This window comes from Panulirus ornatus, chromosome 11, assembly GCF_036320965.1.
Source record: "Panulirus ornatus isolate Po-2019 chromosome 11, ASM3632096v1, whole genome shotgun sequence".
Classification (NCBI taxonomy): domain Eukaryota; kingdom Metazoa; phylum Arthropoda; class Malacostraca; order Decapoda; family Palinuridae; genus Panulirus; species Panulirus ornatus.
The window spans coordinates 58317459-58337255 of NC_092234.1; the positions used below are offsets into that span (position 1 = coordinate 58317459).

The following is a 19797-nucleotide window of genomic DNA, read 5'->3' on the forward strand; positions in this document are numbered from 1 at the left end:
CACACATAGATTCCTGCAGCTTTTTTACCCTCTGTCAGTTAATATTCACATCGAGGCCTCTGTCGCTTGACTTATCCTCATTACTTTACATGACATGAATTCCATCAACCATTCGTCAGAATAAGTACGGAATCTATCTAGGTTCTCATCTAAGATGGTTCAACCCCCTTGGCTTTTCACCTCCATCATGACATTCGCCTCACCTGCAAACACATTCAGGTACGAGTTCATCCTTTTGGCAAGTGGTTTACATGGGTCGAGAAGAGTGATGGTCCCAGACCTGAACCTTGTGGTAGTGTGATCACTATTGCTATGTTACAGGGAGACAGATTTACTTTCGTGTGTGACCCGTCTCTTAACTTTGTATGTATGTACTATATCTTTACTTGTGTGTGTGTGTGTGTGTGTGTGTGTGTGTGTGTGTGTGTGTAAGAGTACTTGTGTTGACCGGGTAGTGGCGTGCCTCTTTCCTGCTCATCTTGCATTATGGGTGACAGTGACTCTGTGGTTTATTGAAGAAAAAAAGAAACCATAAGTACCCGTGAGTAGTGGAGGTAGGTCGGGAGGTGAGTGGCCCCTGCTGGGGTTCCCGTCAGAAGGCACTGCACCACACTGTATATCTGGATGCCAGTCCCATTTTCTGTGTGGGGCCATAATACCAGAAGGTCACCTGTGGTTGTACCTGGTAGAACGGTCTGGTCGTCACTGCGTCGTGGCCGCTGACATCAATATTTCTGGCTATGGATAAAAACTTGTATGTCTCGGTGACGAGGCGAGCTAGCGCAGGGAGGGCACACTACCCAGCAACAGGTGGCGGGGGGGAGTCACCACTGGCTACACTCGCATGGTGTAACCTGTGGCCCAACCACCAGCATGGTAACGTAGCCTGTCACACACACACACACACACACACACACACACACACAGTTCCGTCCTCCAGTGTGCTGGAGTGAATAAAGTTTTCTGCGTCATTATAATTTTAATGGTTCGCTCTGACCATTGATGTGATTGGCTAAGCGAGTCCACAGCTTTTGCATTCACACTTCTCACACACGACACGATGGCTTCCACACTACCAGAGGGAGGGTGAGGACAAGGGAGGCACCAGAGACGCCAGGTATGTACGAGATCTCACCTGTCACCCTACCTCCAGGGTCAGCACGTACAGCTCTCACACAGCGTGTTTTGTAAGCATGATTATTTTTTTTTTTTCCCTCGGCCGCCACACATTCCATGGTAATCAGTGTTGAGGTCATCTGTGAATGAGATCAACCATATATCAAGTTGTCTTTGAAATAAATGCGTGTTTGTTATTCCCTCTTGGTCGTACGTACATGTAATCATCTTTCAAACTCATTTGCGTTGGACGCAATAAAAATATTTTGTTGGATTTTCTCTTAGCATATTGTGGGTGAAGACTGACGACGTTTTCCATGAGATAATTATAGATGCAGGAGTTTATATTTGTTGTCACTTCTAGATGCAGGAGTTTATATTTGTTGACACTTCTAGATTATCACGTCTCTGTTTCTCATGGTCGGGGGTCTGAGGTCCTCCAGCCTTTCTCGCGATGGTTCATATTTCCCCTCCGTCGATGTTGCTTGTCAAGTGTTTCAAAAATGATCTCGAACTTGTTTATCTATCCAAAATAAATGATCTTTTATGTGATGATTCAACATACTTTATACTCAAGTACACTTTAACAAAAAGAGCTGAAGTCGTTGGTGAAAGTTTATGGTTCTCTCATCAAAAGACTTTCATTATCGACTCCTTCGTGACCATATACGTTTGGTCTTCACCAAACACATAAGCCAAACTTTCCAGCAAGACCCACCCACAGTGAGGCCAGTAGGCTCAGTCACATATAAATGATCAAGATGGTCCGTTTCTTTTATTAAGCCCACGAGTGGGTAAGATATCAAATTCCAATGATATCCAGGTTCATTATGATTTCAAACTGGTAAGTTTTGATGTTCCATCCTTGTTCACAAAAGTTCTAGTTGATTACTTCTTAGAATATTTGGTTGATGTCTTGCATCATCATTTACCTGTTTCATATTCTGTGTTTATTGAATTGATAAAATCGTGTATAAAAGTGCGTATTTATATAGAGAATATTATGCTGAGAAATTTGGTATGGTGCTGGGTAACCCTCTTCCACCGTATTGAGTAATCTTTACATGGAAATCCTTGAAACAAAATTACTAAGGGATATCTTACCCTCCAGGGCAGTCTGGTTTAGGTATGTAGATGTTGTTCTTTGTGTTTGGTCAGTAAACAAAAATTTACAAACATTTCTCCCATTACTTAAAAATTTAGTATCTTGTAATCAACTTTACTGTGGAAGTAGAAAATGATGGGATGTTACCGTGTTTAGATTGCTTGATCCACAGGGATGGAAACAAGTTTAAGTTTAGCATATACAGAATACCCACCAATGTCTGTGCCTATATTCATTATCATCATTCCAGTCTGTGTACATGCAATCCGGAATTTATTGATGATGAGTTTGATTAGATATATTCTAATGGATCCAAGTTAAAGTATCCTCAGATCTTTCACTGATAAATCCCTTAAGTTGGCAAAGAAATCATTTGACAGAGAGTTCAACGCAAACCTCCTCTTGATATCAAGAATCTTTTAGTTCTGCCTTTTTAGTGATAATTTGACATTACTTCCCAGGTTGCTTAAATCCTTCATAATGTAAATGTAGCAGCCTTCAGCAACAACAGTGTAAATCATGTGCTGCAGTGGTGGTGGTGGAGGGAGGTACTGATGACCGTGTCTTTCCTTACAGGTAGGTGGCAGGAGTGACGTCAGGTGTGTGGTGGGGGCATCACAGCAAGGTGAGACTCCCATCATATTATTACACTCGGACGTACACACTGTGCTACCAGACTGTCACCGTCTACTTATTACGAATTAACACCCTTGGTCACCAGCAGTTGTATACGATGGAGTTTTGTGGCCGTCCCGCGAGCTTGAATTCATATCTTTGTAATGGATTCTAGTCCCTGTCTGGCTGTGTTGTGTGGGGTTGGCATTAGAGTTTGTCTGTGGTCAGGAGTAGACTATGGGGGGGTTGTCTTGGGCTACTGGAAGGCGTGTCCTAGACAGTGTCAGTGATTACCGCCGGTTACTGGGTAGAGGTCTCCTGTTTGTGTGACTTTATTGTAGTTACCAGTATTACCAGTATTGGTTGTATTGAGGTATTGTAGTTACCAGTATTACCAGTATTGGTTGTATTGAGGTATTGTAGTTACCAGTATTACCTGTATTGAGGAATTGTAGTTACCAGTATACCAGTATTGGTTGTATTGAGGTATTGTAGTTACCAGTATTACCTGCATTGAGGTATTGTAGTTACCAGTATTACTAGGAGGTATTGTAGTTACCAGTATACCAGTATTGGTTGTATTGAGGTATTGTAGTTACCAGTATTACCTGCATTGAGGTATTGTAGTTACCAGTATTACCAGTATTGGTTGTATTGAGGTATTGTAGTTACCAGTATACCATTATTGGTTGTATTGAGGTATTGTAGTTACCAGTATTACCTGTATTGAGGTATTGTAGTTACCAGTATTACCAGTATTGGTTGTATTGAGGTATTGTAGTTACCAGTATTACCAGTACTGGGTGTGCTCAGGTAGTTACTGAAGTACCCCAGCGCCTGAACTGTTGTTCTTGTACGGTAAGGACTGCATAAGGAAACATGTTGGGGAAAGGAAGGGGATGATGGGAAGGCAGTCGGTCGGTCGGGCTGGAAGGGAACTTGTCTGTTAAAGAAGAAAGGAGACACATGTTGTGGGAAGACGGGGAGACGTGCGATGGAGGGAAGGAGTAGCGTGATAGCGGGAGCAAGGACACACTTTTGCTGAAAAGAAAGTGGACACATGTGTCAGGGGAGACGAGAGAGTGTGTCTGGAGAGCTGGAGGGCTTTTGTTTGTCGGAAAGGATGTGCGCATATCCGTCCTGGGGACTGTCGGAGGTGGGGTGTCGAGACGGGGCGGGGTGCCCGGGGCAGTAAGTCTCTGACGGAGGACTGTTGGAGGTGGGATGTCGAGATGGGGGGGCCGGGTGCCAGGGGCAACAAGTCTTCAACAAAACGCATCCGCCGCCGGCCCATCTGTTCCCATGCCACAAAGGCCTCATGTTTTCCAGCATACCAGGGCACCTTGAATTCCACCTGCCATACGTGTGATCAAAAGGTCCGTTGCCTTTTCCTCCGCTCGTGCGCCACACCTGCAGTCATGTGTGTGGATAGCTCGTGGTCCACATGTGGCAAGCTGTATACCTGAGGAGGTTCCTAAGTGTTCTCTCCTGCGTTGGTCCTTCCTGCAGGACATAACTACAGGAGAGTTCGAGTCTTGTACACGTTACGACTTTACCCCTACCCCTGTCTATAGCCATACACCTGCTCAGGTCGCCCATCATCATCATCATCATCATCCACTCACCGTCTTCTACCCACGTCATCTCGGGCCAGGTGTACTGCTGCAGCGGTCTGCTCACGCTGCTCTACACTGTCCGGGGAAAACTTTTCCTGAGGTGTCGAGGCTTGTAGTAGGCCGCCAGTTCACGTCGTACGTGGTATGCGATCTTAACGTTGTGTCAAATACTTCTCTCCTGTAATGAGACAGGCGACCTGCGAGGGTTCTGGCCCTGCGTATTCTTGGTTGAGGCAGTAAAAGCGGACGTTTCCCACTCTTCATGTCACGCAAAATTTAAGAAACTAAGATGGATTTTTAGCATCACATGTTATGATTTCATCAGGACTGCAGAACTACACGAGATAGCAAAGTCTCCAGGCCTTAACCCCTCCTGGAGATAGATAGCTTCCTGACGAAGCAGGAGAACGTATTGAGCCCCATCATGACCCCTGCATGATAGTCCACACTAATCTTATCGGGACAGAACTCTCTGAACATCTTCCCCAGACTCGCCGCAAGCTACCCTAATGTAATCTACTTAATAACAACCCAACTCTGGTTTGAATAACTTGCCAACACGACCCAGCATCTCAGGACCACATCTGTATTACACACAGGGATATGAATTTTCAGTACCAGTCCCCTACACAGTGCGGGCAGGCTGGGTGACGAGTGGTGTGAGCACAAGCAGGTGTGGTTCATACACACATGCAGAACCCGAGCCCTCCAGCCACAGTTGACCTGACCTGTCACGCCCTGCCTCTTGCCCCTCCAGTCAATCTCACTTCCTCAACACTGGCTCTTCCGCGTTTTCCCTCCCCCTTTGTGCCCCCTTCATCATGGGGGTCCTCTCTATCACAATGGTTTATTCCTCCCGTCTATGACGCACGACGGAGGCGCTGACGTAGTCTTCCGTCGGAAATGCCAGTCCGGCCAAACTGTCATTAGTTATTGTTATCTTGAACTGGCATGTAGAGGACCGACATTTTAATAATCACTTTATTGTGATGCAGGACAATCGCTCTGCCAGGGTCCGCCATTAATATCCTCTCTATCACATCCCACGTAATGTGTCATTATATGTTTTACTTGTTAAGGTTTACTGTGTTATATGAGCTGTTTGATGGACACAGACTTGTGGTTTGTGCTGTGTTTGTGTACGGTCACGAGTGGGTGTGGCGCCGTGTATCGTTGCCAGAGACTGTGTCATGGTGACATGTTTGGCGTGATGTGGGCCTCTGGACGCAGCAAGATCAGCATGAGGGTTTAGTGTACATGTTGGCCATAAGGTGGCAGCAGGAGCCTGACTGACCGTCCGCCAGGCGGTCATCATCACACGGGGACCTCACGTCCCCAACCTTGCAACCTGGCCAGACGATGTTTAAAGCCCCCGTCAGGCAAGGGGGACGGGGCCACCCGGACGGCCACTCTTTCTTGCGATAACCTATCTTATCCGTCCCGCCCACGGAGAACTCACGCTTGGCTATCATTTAATCAGGTGGAGCCTGGGTAGGAGCAGCCCTGTGCTCTGGTTCCTGCCCCGGGGGCCCGCCCGTCAGGGCTTAACTCCAATAATGACCTTTTAGATATTTCTCTGTAGTTCTTTCGTTTGCGTTGCATCGTCGATTACAGTAAGTTGTTTTACGCGTTGCCCACGACAGCGGAGGACACACTGGTCCATGATCTGTCATCTGGTCCTGCTGTCTGAACGAAGGTGACAGCAAACGAGAAGATGAGAAAGAAGACGTTGGTCGTTGAGCTCTGGTGAGGCTGGGTATATGGCTGGCAACAGGACTAGAGTGGAACCCACATTCACCCCAAACCAAGATGAACCGACCATAGAAATGTTGATGATGTTGGACACGCGATACTTATGAGTTAATCACGATGGCTCAGCACTGGGGGCAGGTGGCTGAGTGCCTGCGAGTTTGATCAGTGATTAGCATCAACACATGGCTAACATCACCTGCTCCTCCTCAATTCTCTCTATCTCCTAAACTACCTTCACCTCAGCTCTACAGTCCCAGCCTCGCCCTCACATCCCAACACTACTCTCTTCTCTCCACTTGTCCCACAAGTCTGGGACTTTTGAGTTGATTTTGCTGACTATTTTCATTTTTCATCTCGGCCAATGTGGACATTTCTTCCCAACACTAAACTCGCCTCATTCTAAACTGCGTGATTACTATTATGTGTCACGAGATTGTGTCGCCCTGTCTCTTAACCTTCTGTATATCTGCCATGTCCTGCACACACACACACACACACACACACACACACACACACACACACACACACACACACACAGAGAGCGAGTCTTGTGGCAATGATCAAAATAGCTCTCAAGTATTTAGATAAGGAAATGTTTATAAAGCTGTTCATAACCTGAAGTACAAGAGATAATAGAGGAGGTCCAGAGGAGGGCAACGTAGATATTATACCAAAGTTAAGAAAGCTGAGTAGTTATGGGGAAAGGCTGAAGGCTTTGAATCTGCCTACCTTGTAGGAGAAAAGTTAGGGGTGACCTGATCACAACCAGTATTTCTTAAAACAACGATGACGTAGACACTGATTGAACAGTTTTTCGAGGTACATAAGGATAGAGCAACCAGAGGGAATAAAATGAAGCTAAACAAGAATTTTGTTAAATGATATGTAAACAAGTACTTTTATTGTATGAGAGTGGTGGATAATGGAATAAAATGACTGAGGACATGGTCAATGCTGATAACAAACATAGATGTGAGTTGTATGATGGTACAGAATGCTTAAGAGATGGGCCCCATGAGTGTAAAACTTCCTGCCTGTACAGCACAAACAGGTAGTTACATAAATGTAATTATACACACTGGTCTAAGCCGGGAATTCATTTATCGACCAGAGTGGGGGAAGGATGAACACCTGGGTTGGGTGTGGACCCACTACCACACCCAGGATTCGAACTCATGCGAGCCCTTTCTCTTTATATATGAATAAGATATTATTATATCACCAAAATATTTTAATCGTGTCCTGTAATGAAATCCTTCAGAATTTACAAACGACGGTGTTATAATGTGTGTGTGTGTGTGTGTGTGTGTGTGTAGTAAGGGCGATTACATATCCGGTAGTGACCAGCACAGTGTGCCCCGCGCTGACTGTGACACTGGTAACGTGACCGGACACACCCTTCGTGTCCTGGCTAACTCTCTGTTTTTCCCGTGGCTTCTGCTGCGTCCTGGGTCGGTTTCTCGTGTGCTCTGTCGCGCCCTGGGCCGGTTCTCCGTGGTCACGCCTGGAGGACACTGCATGAGCTTGGTAACTATTAAGGTAACGGGTAACGGAAGCTGAGACGCAAGACGATACAGTAACAAACTCTGAAATCATAAGGTAAACAAGACTTGTTTCTGTGTGGTGGTGTACCTGGCGTAATCTTCAGAGGTCTTCTACCCCCACAGTTCGGGCTGAGTCCAAGCTGATGATTTAGGTCGACCCAACTGCTGGAAGCCGCGGACGGCCCCAAGGCCCATGGAACCACCACAGACGAGCTAGTCTGGCACGCTATGTACATATCCTTCAAGGGCCATCTGAAAATTTCTCCACCGAACATCCACCCCGCAGTGTTTCTGACGGCTGCAGGCGATGTGTTGAGTGGTCTTGGGTCCCGGATGTTCAGGTGTTGTCTCGTTTTAGGCTTATCGCACCTTCGGGGTAATGTTTTCCTGTCTGCCGTGCCTGCCATGCTCACGCTAATAGGGAAATATTGTAGTGTATACCTTGGGGACTATGCCCTCTAGGATTTACCAGGAGTGAACCAATTGATATTCTTCGGCCATCTCCACCACTGAGTACAGTCTCAGTGGTTTGAGTCGTTCCCAGTGGTTTAGTCCCCTGACCTCTTCAGTACGGGCCATGAGGATTATATGAACACTTTCTCACTCGGCAGCGTCGCCCATCTTGTGAGATCTTACGATCCGCCATCCACTCTGCTCGCGAGAATATTAGCGCCTTGAAAAGCGGTATCATCAGATGGGGTTTTCCTCCTCCGTCTTGAAGGTCCGCATGATCCATCCTACCATGCAAGAGGCAACTGCTGCCACGTTTTCTTAGCTGAAGGTAAGGTCGTCAGATATCATGACTCCCAGGTGTGTTTACATTTTTCAGTCATGATATAACGTCGCGTGCGTCCGTGTGCGGCATTCTGTGCTGCTCTTAATGTCTTGGCGCTTCCTCTGCCAGAGTTGGGATCGGTTCCCGTTGAAAACCACAAGCCTCTTCGCCAGCCCTGGATGGACCTGGTCTTGAAGCCTCGATCATTTAGGTCGTGTTAGTGTCCCGACGGACACACAACCTCCCCCCCAAAAAAAAAATTCTCCGCTATATGACCCCCTGCACGGCTCTCCATCCCCCCACTAGACCCCTCCACCCCCACCGTAATATGACAGACAGACATTGAACCAGAACCACATCGTATGGGTTATGTTAGACCAAACCTCCTCGTCTAGTTATTCCTCTCACATCTATGTATATTTGGTTTCCTCCTGTATTTCCCTTACCATCTTCCAGTCTCTCTGTCAATAGGTATGTACGTGTGTGTGTGTGTGTGTGTGTGTGTGTGTGTGTGTGTGTGTGTGTGTGTGTATACAGATGTTAGCTGTTGTTGTCACTCTGCCACAGTGATATCACGCGTCTGCCAGGCATGACAGACACCCTGGCCATCGTCTGGTTCTGCTTTAACGTTTCCCATCATCACTTGAACTGAATGCCATGTGTCCCATGACTGTAGCATGAATGTTACCTGACTTGTGTTATTAGCTGGTTCATCCAGGAACGTAACTTGGCTCATAACTTGAGGAAAATTCAACCTATGGCCGTGGGGCTTCCTTCACTCATTTGTTCCCAACAGCTAAACAGTTGAATGGCTCAAGACCTAACACTTAACTGTTGTTGTGGTGGTTGTCTTTCGCCTTAATAAAAAGGTTTACCTTCCTTGCTTCCTCTTCTGGTCACAGTGTTGTGCTGCAGGAGACAGAAGTGTTCCACGGAACACCATCAAATTTAAAAACCTGAACATGGAAGTTCGTTCCAGGTTGCTGTGTTGGGTTGGACGCAGCCACACCTTGTGCACCCCTGCACAACTGGACTGGTCAGGTTACAGAAGGCAGAGGGGTTCCCCTGGAGGCAGTCGATTACCATCCTCGTCATGATGATGTGCTCCACGGTGTTCAACGCGGTCTCCGGCTCTGGAAGGTTTCTGGCCTCTGGACATCTACACTTCGACTGTCTTTGGACGGAGAGAATAACTTTACTACGAGAAACGTTAACTTTTACGGACCATTTCTTAGCGAACTAACTGAACTGTCTGTGTGTAGTCAGTCCATACCTTGGTGAAACTACATGTTTCATATGTAGATTATAGTATATATATATATATATATATATATATATATATATATATATATATATATATATATATATATTTTGCCTGTGCTCAAGATGAGTTTGAGGGATTCCATTGGTTGCCAGCTGTTGGATGATGGACAGTGAGTGCGGGCTGTGAGGGATCGTTGCACGTTTTCTTTCTCGGCGCCTGGCTCAACCTTAGAAGGAGATAGTGTTAGACAACGCTAGTCAAGTGGTTATAAATGGTCTGCAGAGCTTGACCATCTGGTGAACCTCTCGTCTGGAAGGTGTGCGAGCTCCAGCCTGTCGTCAGCTCTCATGACACGTTCATTTCTTTGTTATTATGTCAGCTGAGGGTAAGATTACTGGCCGGGGTTACTCCTGGTTGATTTACACTGGAAACTGTTACTCCTCGTTCATGTACAGTGGACACTGTTATTCCTCGTTCATTTACAGTGGTCACTGTTACTCCTCGTTCATTTACAGTGGTCACTGTTACTCCTCGTTCATTTACAGTGGTCACTGTTACTGCTAGAGAATGAGAAACAGAGATGCAAAAATATAGTTATTCGGGGAAGTATAATTTTATTCTGTGGTCACCAGATATTGCTTGGTGTACGGCTTGTGCCATGACACCTAGCTCATATGGGTCACATAAATTGGTTCCAGCTTGATGAATACTTCATACTGCCTCCTTATGGTCGTCAGTGGGTGGGAGAAGCCTCACCGTCCCTCCTCGAAGCGTGAGATTGTAGGTGGAAATTGTAGGTGGAATGATTTATTTATTTGACGACTTTTGGTTGTATTGTTGTGAGATGGAGATGTGGTCATGCACTTCACTTTTTTTTCTTCCCTGTGAGGATAACAGTATAGTGACGTGGAGTGGCGGGCGGCCCAGATGTGGTTGTACGAGGAAAGTCACATAATGACACATTTGGCCATGTTTAGTGCTGGTGGAGGCGGCCGGTGCTCTCCAGACGGAGCTTAAGTAGAGTCATCTTCCTGCCTCCTACAGGACGACTTGAGTAGAGTCATCTTCCTGCCTCCTACAGGACGACTTGAGTAAAGTCATCCTCTTGCCTCCTACAGGACGACTTGAGTAGAGTCATCTTCCTGCCTCCTACAGGACGACTTGAGTAGAGTCATCCTCCTGCCTCCTACAGGACGACTTGAGTAGAGTTATCTTCCTGCCTCCTACAGGACGACTTCAGTAGAGTCATCCTCCTGCCTCCTACAGGACGACTTGAGTAGAGTCATCTTCCTGCCTCCTACAGGACGACTTGAGTAAAGTCATCCTCCTGCCTCCTACAGGACGACTTGAGTAGAGTTATCTTCCTGCTTCCTACAGGACGACTTGAGTAGAGTCATCCTCCTACCTCCTACAGGACGACTTGAGTAGAGTCATCTTCCTGCCTCCTACAGGACGACTTGAGTAGAGTCATCTTCCTGCCTCCTACAGGACGACTTGAGTAGAGTCATCTTCCTGCCTCCTACAGGACGACTTGAGTAGAGTCATCTTCCTGCCTCCTACAGGACGACTTGAGTAGAGTCATCTTCCTGCCTCCTACAGGACGACTTGAGTAAAGTCATCCTCCTGCCTCCTACAGGACGACTTGAGTAGAGTCATCTTCCTGCCTCCTACAGGACGACTTGAGTAGAGTCATCTTCCTGCCTCCTACAGGACGACTTGAGTAAAGTCATCCTCCTGCCTCCTACAGGACGACTTGAGTAGTCATCTTCCTGCCTCCTACAGGACGACTTGAGTAGAGTCATCTTCCTGCCTCCTACAGGACGACTTGAGTAGTCATCTTCCTGCCTCCTACAGGACGACTTGAGCAAAGTCATCCTCCTGCCTCCTACAGGACGACTTCAGTAGGGTCATCTTCCTGCCTCCTACAGGACGACTTCAGTAGGGTCATCTTCCTGCCTCCTACAGGACGACTTGAGTAGAGTCATCTTCCTGCCTCCTACAGGACGACTTGAGCAAAGTCATCCTCCTGCCTCCTACAGGACGACTTCAGTAGGGTCATCTTCCTGCCTACGGTACAGACAACACATACCGTGTGGTGATCTGTTCGCGTGGCCTGCACATCGTGCCGTGCCCTCTGGTGGGGGCTGGCTGGCTGGCCCTTCTGCCCTCCCTACAGTCCTGGGGATGGCAACCCCTCCCCCCCCTTCCTGCGCGCGCGTGCGTCATACATAACGACCGACTTTCCCAGTGGTCCTGGCTTAACAAGTCAGCTTTTAATGTGGAACAGTGAAACTCGCGTCTGCTGCCACCTGCTAACCACACCAGCTTTGCTTAATGTTTGGGAGTGGAAATCCTGCTGCTGCTGTTGGTCCGTGATGGTGTTGGTGAAGGTGTGTGTGTGTGTGTGTGTGTGTGTGTGTGTGTGTGTGTGTGTGTGTGTGTGTCCTGCAGCTGCTGTCCTCTAATTGCTGATGGTTTTGTGACGAGCTTTTTGCTATTTCTGCCGTTCTATTTCGGGCTCCTGCTGTTATTGCTGTTCTGTTTTTGGTCTTCAGCTTGTTGCTGGTTTTTTGTTTCGTGCCTCCGTCTGCTGTTGCTGCTGTTCTACAGTATATCGTGCTCCTGCTGTTCTGTATATCAGTGAAAAGAAATGGCAAAAGGTCTAGAGCGGATGGTTGACGAGCGTTATATAGGAGGCGTAAAAGCATTATAGATCTACTTACGAACCAGCGGCTCGCACGGCACAGGAGATAAACCTTACCTCATGAACTAACGGATTCAGACTGTAAACCCAAACTGTAGTACGTACGAAACAGGAAAGCGAAGAGGAAAAAGCTGTCGATGAAATAAGAAGTAGTCTAAATTTCTCCTCGTATCCAGACCGCAAAACAGGACCACAACCTCCACTCACTCCCGTAAAAAAAAAAGGAAGAGGAGGTCACCTCGACAGATGACGGCCAGGAGATGAGCAAAAAAAACAATACGAGTCGATAACCAGTTAAGGAAAACCCATTTGGAATATAAGCGACCCAGCCATCTCCCTCAACAGCACTCCAGTGTTGTTATACACATGCGCATACCACCGCCTGCACCGCACGACTTGGAGAGGACCACTAACACCAGGCCTGTGTGCTTTTGCCCGAGGACCAAGACTCCTGGAACTCGGTCTTCGTAAAGAAAGCAGACCATCTCACGCAGGGGCACCAAGTATCGATACTCCGGCATCCTCACCGAGACCTTAAAACTCACACATCGTCCAGTCCCAACCAAGATGAGGGCAAAACAGTGCGAAATATACTACCGGGGCCTCCAGCACCAACACCACACATTAAGATGTGCAACAACACTCCTGAGAGACAGACTGGCCGGATTTATAGAACCGAACACTGAAACATGACCACTGTGATGAGATGACTGAGGCTCTGGAGAACATACAGAATAATGATGTGATTTGACACGGACTTTGCACAAGCAGATGATGGATGTGACCGTGTTTTCATAGCATACCAGTGCGTCAGATGGGGATAACAGGAAGAACTGGGAGATGGATGTACAACTTTCTAACTAACAGATCACAACACGTTGTTGTTAGCCATGCCATTTCCCTGGGCACCACAGTATAACGCTCAGTTCCCCCAGAGGACTGTACTTGCTCCCCTCCTGTTCCTCACGTCATCCTTTTACAGATGAAACGACAAGAGTAAGCTGACCATCAAGTCATCTGAGGACTCGCTCAAAGGCTTCAAGAGACGTATGAATGAAGTCTTCCACTGGGCCACCGAGAACAACATGCTTTCCAGTTCGGGTAGGTCCACCCGCTTCAGTATGGGGAAGATGGGAGAAAACGAAAACTATAGAATACCGAACAAGCCAAGACACTGTCATGAACCACATGAATAATGTGAAAGATTTCATAGTAATAATGTCTTACGAATATAACACAACAGTTGCATCCTCCAGAAGGATGATGGGATGGGTCCTGCGGACTTTGACACGAGGGAGGGAAAAAAACCCAGTGATGGTACGTTCGCTAACTCTTTCACCAATGGAATATCGCTGTGTTCGAAAGCAGCCTACAAGGCGGGCGAAGTTGCACACACTGTACACAGATCGCTCACGATATTAACAATGGAAAAGAGCGATTTGCCAGGATTGTCTGAAATCAAGTGAGGCTGTACTCCTTGGAGCACAGACGAGAGATGTGTCATCATCTACACTTACAAATCCTTCAAGGGTATAGTACCCAACTATAGGAAATAACTTCCTATAGGCACTTCAGGCGAGGAAGACTTCAAATACTACCCCTGACATCCAGAGGCGCGATATACACAAAAAACGAAAACACCTTAAACATCCGGGGCCCGGGACTCCTCAACACCTCACGAGTGCACTGGATAAGTATCTACAAAGTGCATCAGACCAGCCAGGTTGTGTCGACCAACGACCAAACCCAAGCAGGCAGGGTGGGTGTAGCCTGGATTGTGGGGTAGAAGACCCCTGACAACGTCACCAAGGTATTCACGAGTTTTATCGGGCTTCTGCTGTCGCAGCTGTCGTGTGTCTCGCCTGCTGTTGCCGGTGTTGTGTGTTGGAGAACATGTGACGACAGTGTGTAAGGTTGGGGTGGAGTAGCGGAGAGCTGGTGTGACTGGCACACAAGGAATCTGTCTGTTTTGAGGCTCTTCCTGGAATGTCATGTTATGTGACTTCTGTCGGTGCTCTCTTAACTTTCTTAGCATCTCCCCCCCCCTCCCTTCCTCCCTCCTGCTCTCTCTCTCCAGTCCTGTTCTCCGGGAACTCTAGCGGCGCTGCGTTCCTGCTGGAGGAGGTGAGGAGCACGGATGGCCCACTTCTTCGTGCGGAGAGAGAACACGGGCGGCCAACACGTGCTGGAGGAAGGGGACACGGACGGCCTATACCTGCTGAAAGAGGGGGACACGGGCGGCCTACACCTGCTGAAGGAGGGGGACACGGACGGCCTACTCCTGCTAAAGGAGGGGGACACGGACGGCCTACTCCTGCTGAAGGAGAGGGACACGGGCGGCCTACACCTGCTGAAGGAGGGGGACACGGACGGCCTACTCCTGCTGAAGGAGGGGGACACGGACGGCCTACTCCTGCTGAAGGAGGGGGACACGGGCGGCCTACTCCTGCTGAAGGAGGGGGACACGGACGGCCTACTCCTGCTGAAGGAGGGGGACACGGATGGCCTACTCCTGCTGAAGGAGGGGGACACGGACGGCCTACTCCTGCTGAAGGAGGGGGACACGGACGGCCTACACCTGCTGAAGGAGGGGGACACGGGCGGCCTACACCTGCTGAAGGAGGGGGACACGGGCGGCCTACTCCTGCTGAAGGAATTGGGGGACGGACGGCCCATACCTCCTGAAGGAGGGGGGACACGGGTGGCCTACACCTGCTGAAGGAGGGGGACACGGGCGGCCTACACCTGCTGAAGGAGGGGGACACGGGCAGCCTACACCTGCTGAAGGAGGGGGACACGGGTGGCCCATACCTCCTGAAGGAGGGGAACACGGTTGAGCCATATCCCTTCAGGTGGGGAGGGATCTAGTTGAACCTTGCTGGAGAGTGAGGAGAGCGGGAGGGGTGCACGTCGGGCCGGGCCGGCCTCCTTGCTCTGGTAAAGCTGTAGCTCTAGAAAATTGTGTACTGGAACCCGGTGGCTCGGGTAGTCATACATCTTCTATAGGTCAGAAGTCTTGGCGTCATTGCTGACGTTGCTCTGCCAGTTTTTTTTAATGCTGTGTTTGTGGGTGAGGTGTTAAGGCCATCGGAGGTCAGACGACTACCAGTGAGACGTAAAGTAATCGCCTTCAGCGGTCCTTTGCAGCAGTTGTGTTTGCCTGCCTCGAGGGGCAACTCATGACCGTACCTCACCATATACTGTATTGCCATGTACGAGCCGGAGGCTTTCCTCTGTATACGGTGTCTGGAGAGCGGAGCGTACGTCAGTGCAGCTAGGCTGAACCTTCTTACCGGGAGAGTTGTGCTCGTCGCTCGAGCCAGAGCGGGGCGGGAGGAAGAGTACGGGTGTGTGAGGTGGTAATGGCAATGAGAGAAGCTCGCCCTGAGGAAGGGTAGGGAGAGAGGGAAAGAGTGTGGGTAGTTATGCTGGGGGATGACTGCTGGTCATGGTGGAGTGGCCCAGGTGGAAGATATTTGCCCCTCACGCTCGGGGAAACACTGAATACAACACAGCCCTTCCGCCATACCCAACTACCATATTCTTACGTTACATCAGTACTTCCTGATGTGTTCTGTGGGTAGTACCTCATAATGTCTACCTCGGCCAGGGACGGGGGTGGGACGGGAGTGTTAAACTAATCCGTGTGTGAGTTTGTTTGTGGAAATTGTTTAGGTAATTCATTACTGAGGTGGGTATTATGTTTAGGTTATCGTTCCCATAACCCCAATATGCTCAGTCTGCACACATAGGCGGCCAGCTAGAGAGAGAAAGAGAGAGAGAGAGAGAGAGAGAGAGAGAGAGAGAGAGAGAGAGAGAGAGAGAGAGAGAGAAAGCTACTCAAACAACACGCTGCACATACGTACACACACACTCACGACCTCACAGATCCAGCTGACGTGATCTACATTTCCAGCCCGAGAATATAATGGACGAGCAAGTGTGGTCGGCCTCAGTACCAGTTGGGCGGCTCCTCCCGCACTACCTCATCACCTCAAGTCTTGTCGTGTTGCTCCTTACGTCCTCCTCGTCCCGCCACGACTCTCGTCCACCTGTGATTCCCTTCGTTAATTCGCAAGTCGTTTCTGTCATTACACGAGTTGATGCTCCCCGTTGTGTGTGTGTGTGTGTGTAGGGTAGGGTGCTCACTCGGGACTGAGGAGATCCGCTGGAGGTCAGGAATGTGGCTATCAGGGCGCTGGGTCAGTGGACTGGCTAGTGATATACAGGATTCAAGTTATACACCAGTAATAATATCAGTACAAGTGTTAAGACTCCTCGTGGTGTACGAAATGTGATAAATAACCAGGAAAGACAACACGACGCACGATCTTCTTACTTGTTGGAACAAGAAGGAGGCAGGACTTGTGGTGTGGCTGCAGGAGTCTGTGTGTGTTGGCTTCATCACTGCCTTAAGGACCCGTCCACACCTTACTGGTGTTGGCTTCATCACTGCCTTAAGGACCCGTCCACACCTTACTGGTGTTGGCTTCATCACTGCCTTAAGGACTCGTCCACACCTTACTGGTGTTGGCTTCATCACTGCCTTAAGGACCCGTCCACACCTTACTGGTGTTGGCTTCATCAGTGCCTTAAGGACTCGTCCACACCTTACTGGTGTTGGCTTCATCACTGCCTTAAGGACCCGTCCACACCTTACTGGTGTTGGCTTCATCAGTGCCTTAAGGACTCGTCCACACCTTACTGGTGTTGGCTTCAGCACTGCCACAGGGACCCCACTGTGACCTTACTTGGTGTTGGCTGCGGCAGTGTCATAGGGATCCGCTGTGACCTTACCTGTGTTACCATAAGGACCCGTTATGACCTTACTGGTGGTGGCTGCGACACTCCCGTAAGGACCCGTTGTTTGCATGACCATGTGTTTACCTTATGTCAGGGAGACATTGGTGGAGGGCCTGAGGTGGAGGCCCCTGGGTGGACCAACATGTACTACATCTGTGACGTGATCATGATGATGATGATGACGGCTGATCATGATGATGATGATGACCATGGCTGGTCACGTATGGAGTGAGGCTAGTGTTCACACAAATGCTCAGGGTCAGGGACATATAAATATATTCCCGATTTCTAATACAGATTTAGCGTAGGAGATTCTCGCCATTTTCTGTGAGATTATGTTACCATTTTCTGTGAGATTTCGTTTGACATTCTTCGTACTGGAACAATAGAGACGTTGCCAAGAAATATAACGCACACCGTATCCTCACGTAGAGCAGGTTAATATAATGGAAACCTTCATGTTACTATGATGGTGTTAGGTTGCGGTCAGCTGTGTACGGTAGGTTGGTGAAGGAAATGTTCACCAGTTATTATGATTCTAGAGCGAGTCAGTGTAGACAGACGACCACGGAACCTTACCATATGGGGTACAACATGGCAGCTTGACCTTCACATCTCGAATATTGATTGGAACGTTTGCTAGACCTTCCCACCTGGAGTATTGGCTCGACCTTCACAAGTAGAATATTAGCTAGATCTTTAAAACTAGAATATTGGCTAGACCTTCGCAACTAGAATATTGCCTAGACCTTTAAAACTAGAATATGGCTAGACCTTTAAAACTAGAACATGGCTAGACCTTCACAACTAAAATATTGGCTCACCACAGATAGAATATTAGCGAGGCCTTCACTTAAAATGTTGGCGAGGCCTTCACTTAAAATGTTGGCGAGGCCTTCACAATTAGAATATTGGCGAGACCTTTACAACTAAAACATTGGCGAGACCTTCACAACTAAAACATTGGCGAGACCTTCACAGTTAGAATAATGGCAAACGTTGGACGACTAGAACACGAGAATATAATAATATCAACAGATGTTTTGAAGACCTGATGATATCCGACTTGCGAACGCTGGAGCAGAGCTGGCCTTAACCAGAGCCCACCATGAGAGGTCCATAGACTCATGGTTCTAGTCCACCATGGGAGGTCTATAGCTTCATGATTCTAGACCACCATGAGAGGTCCATAGCAGCATGGTTTTAGACCACCATGGGAAGCCTTCCAGTATCAAATGCCCTGTCACTCCATAGTAATGCCACAGGGACATCGACCACAGGAACCCACTATGTGGATGACACAGGAACACTGACCCACCATGGGAAGAATACAAGAACATTGGCCCACCATGTGGAGGACACAGGAATGGTGGCCCACCATGTGAATGACACAGGAATGGTGGCCCACCATGTGGAGGACACAGGAGTATTGGTCCACCATGTGGAAGGCACTGTTACACTGGCCCATCATGTGAGGGACCAAGGAGTACTGGTCCACCATGTAAAGGACATTGGAACACTGGCTCACCATGGGGAGGACACAGGAATGCTGGCGCATCATGGGGAGAACACAGATGCACCATGGAAGGGCAACAGGGAGGGATACTCATCTCAGACCACCATGGGAAAACCACAGGAACAGTGATACTCTTTCACCATAGAAAGGCCACAGGAACATTGGCCCTGACCCACTATGGTTGGGTTAAAGGAACACCAGACTCAGCTTATCATAACAGCCCGAGCCCACCATGAGAGAGCCATGGGGACTGTGGCCCTGTGCACTTGGCACGACCTCTGGCCACAGCTGATGCAGAATAGGACTGGGTACCCTCATAAGATCAGGTTAATCTAATCAGAAAAAGCGAAGGACACTGCAGTGATTACAAAGATGATAAGTTGGAAACACAGTCTTCATGCCACCCCACACACACCCATCCCTCACAAGCCTGAAATTTTCTTACATCAAGCATACATCAGTCACACCAAGCCAGAGTCCTTTTCAGTTTACCCCCAAATTCAGCTTTTTTTCTTTCTTTTTTTCCCATAAGGACGTACTTAAAGTGATTGCATACCACATATTAACCCTGACTAATACAGTAGTAGAAATACTTCAGAATTTGTTAGTCACTCACTCCAATAGCCGTAAATTGAAGTCTGTAGTAATGATTGAAGCACCCAGTGAGGTTATGAGAGAGAGAGGATACACTAGTGCCTGACCTTGTGGTCACATTGTTAATCGAATAGCAGACCTGCAGGGTCGGTTCTGACAAGGCAGTGTCGTCGTAAGTGCTCAAGTAGTCGCCCAATTTCGGTGAGATGGTAAAGCAAAATTTTCATGATCATAGCAGTCCTTCAGTTATTTGATACAGTCTGTCTCCGTACAACTGGTTTTGTCATATTTTGCAGTTATGGTTTTATATAGCTTGTCATTGATAACTTAGCTGTTTGAGATGAGGCTTATATACAACAGTCAGATGTACAGTATGATAATATATATACGAGT

The 19797-nt window shown here is 48.2% G+C and overlaps 2 protein-coding genes across 3 annotated transcripts in view; one reads left to right on the plus strand and one right to left on the minus strand.

The window, feature by feature from the left end:
• The window catches only part of LOC139751566 (uncharacterized), a 307619-nt gene that overhangs the window by 208000 nt on the left and 79822 nt on the right, over positions 1-19797 (minus strand). The window lies entirely within an intron of this gene.
• Positions 1-19797, plus strand: part of Fim (plastin-2 Fim) — a 192961-nt gene that overhangs the window by 115066 nt on the left and 58098 nt on the right. The gene's annotated exons all lie outside the window — the stretch shown is intronic.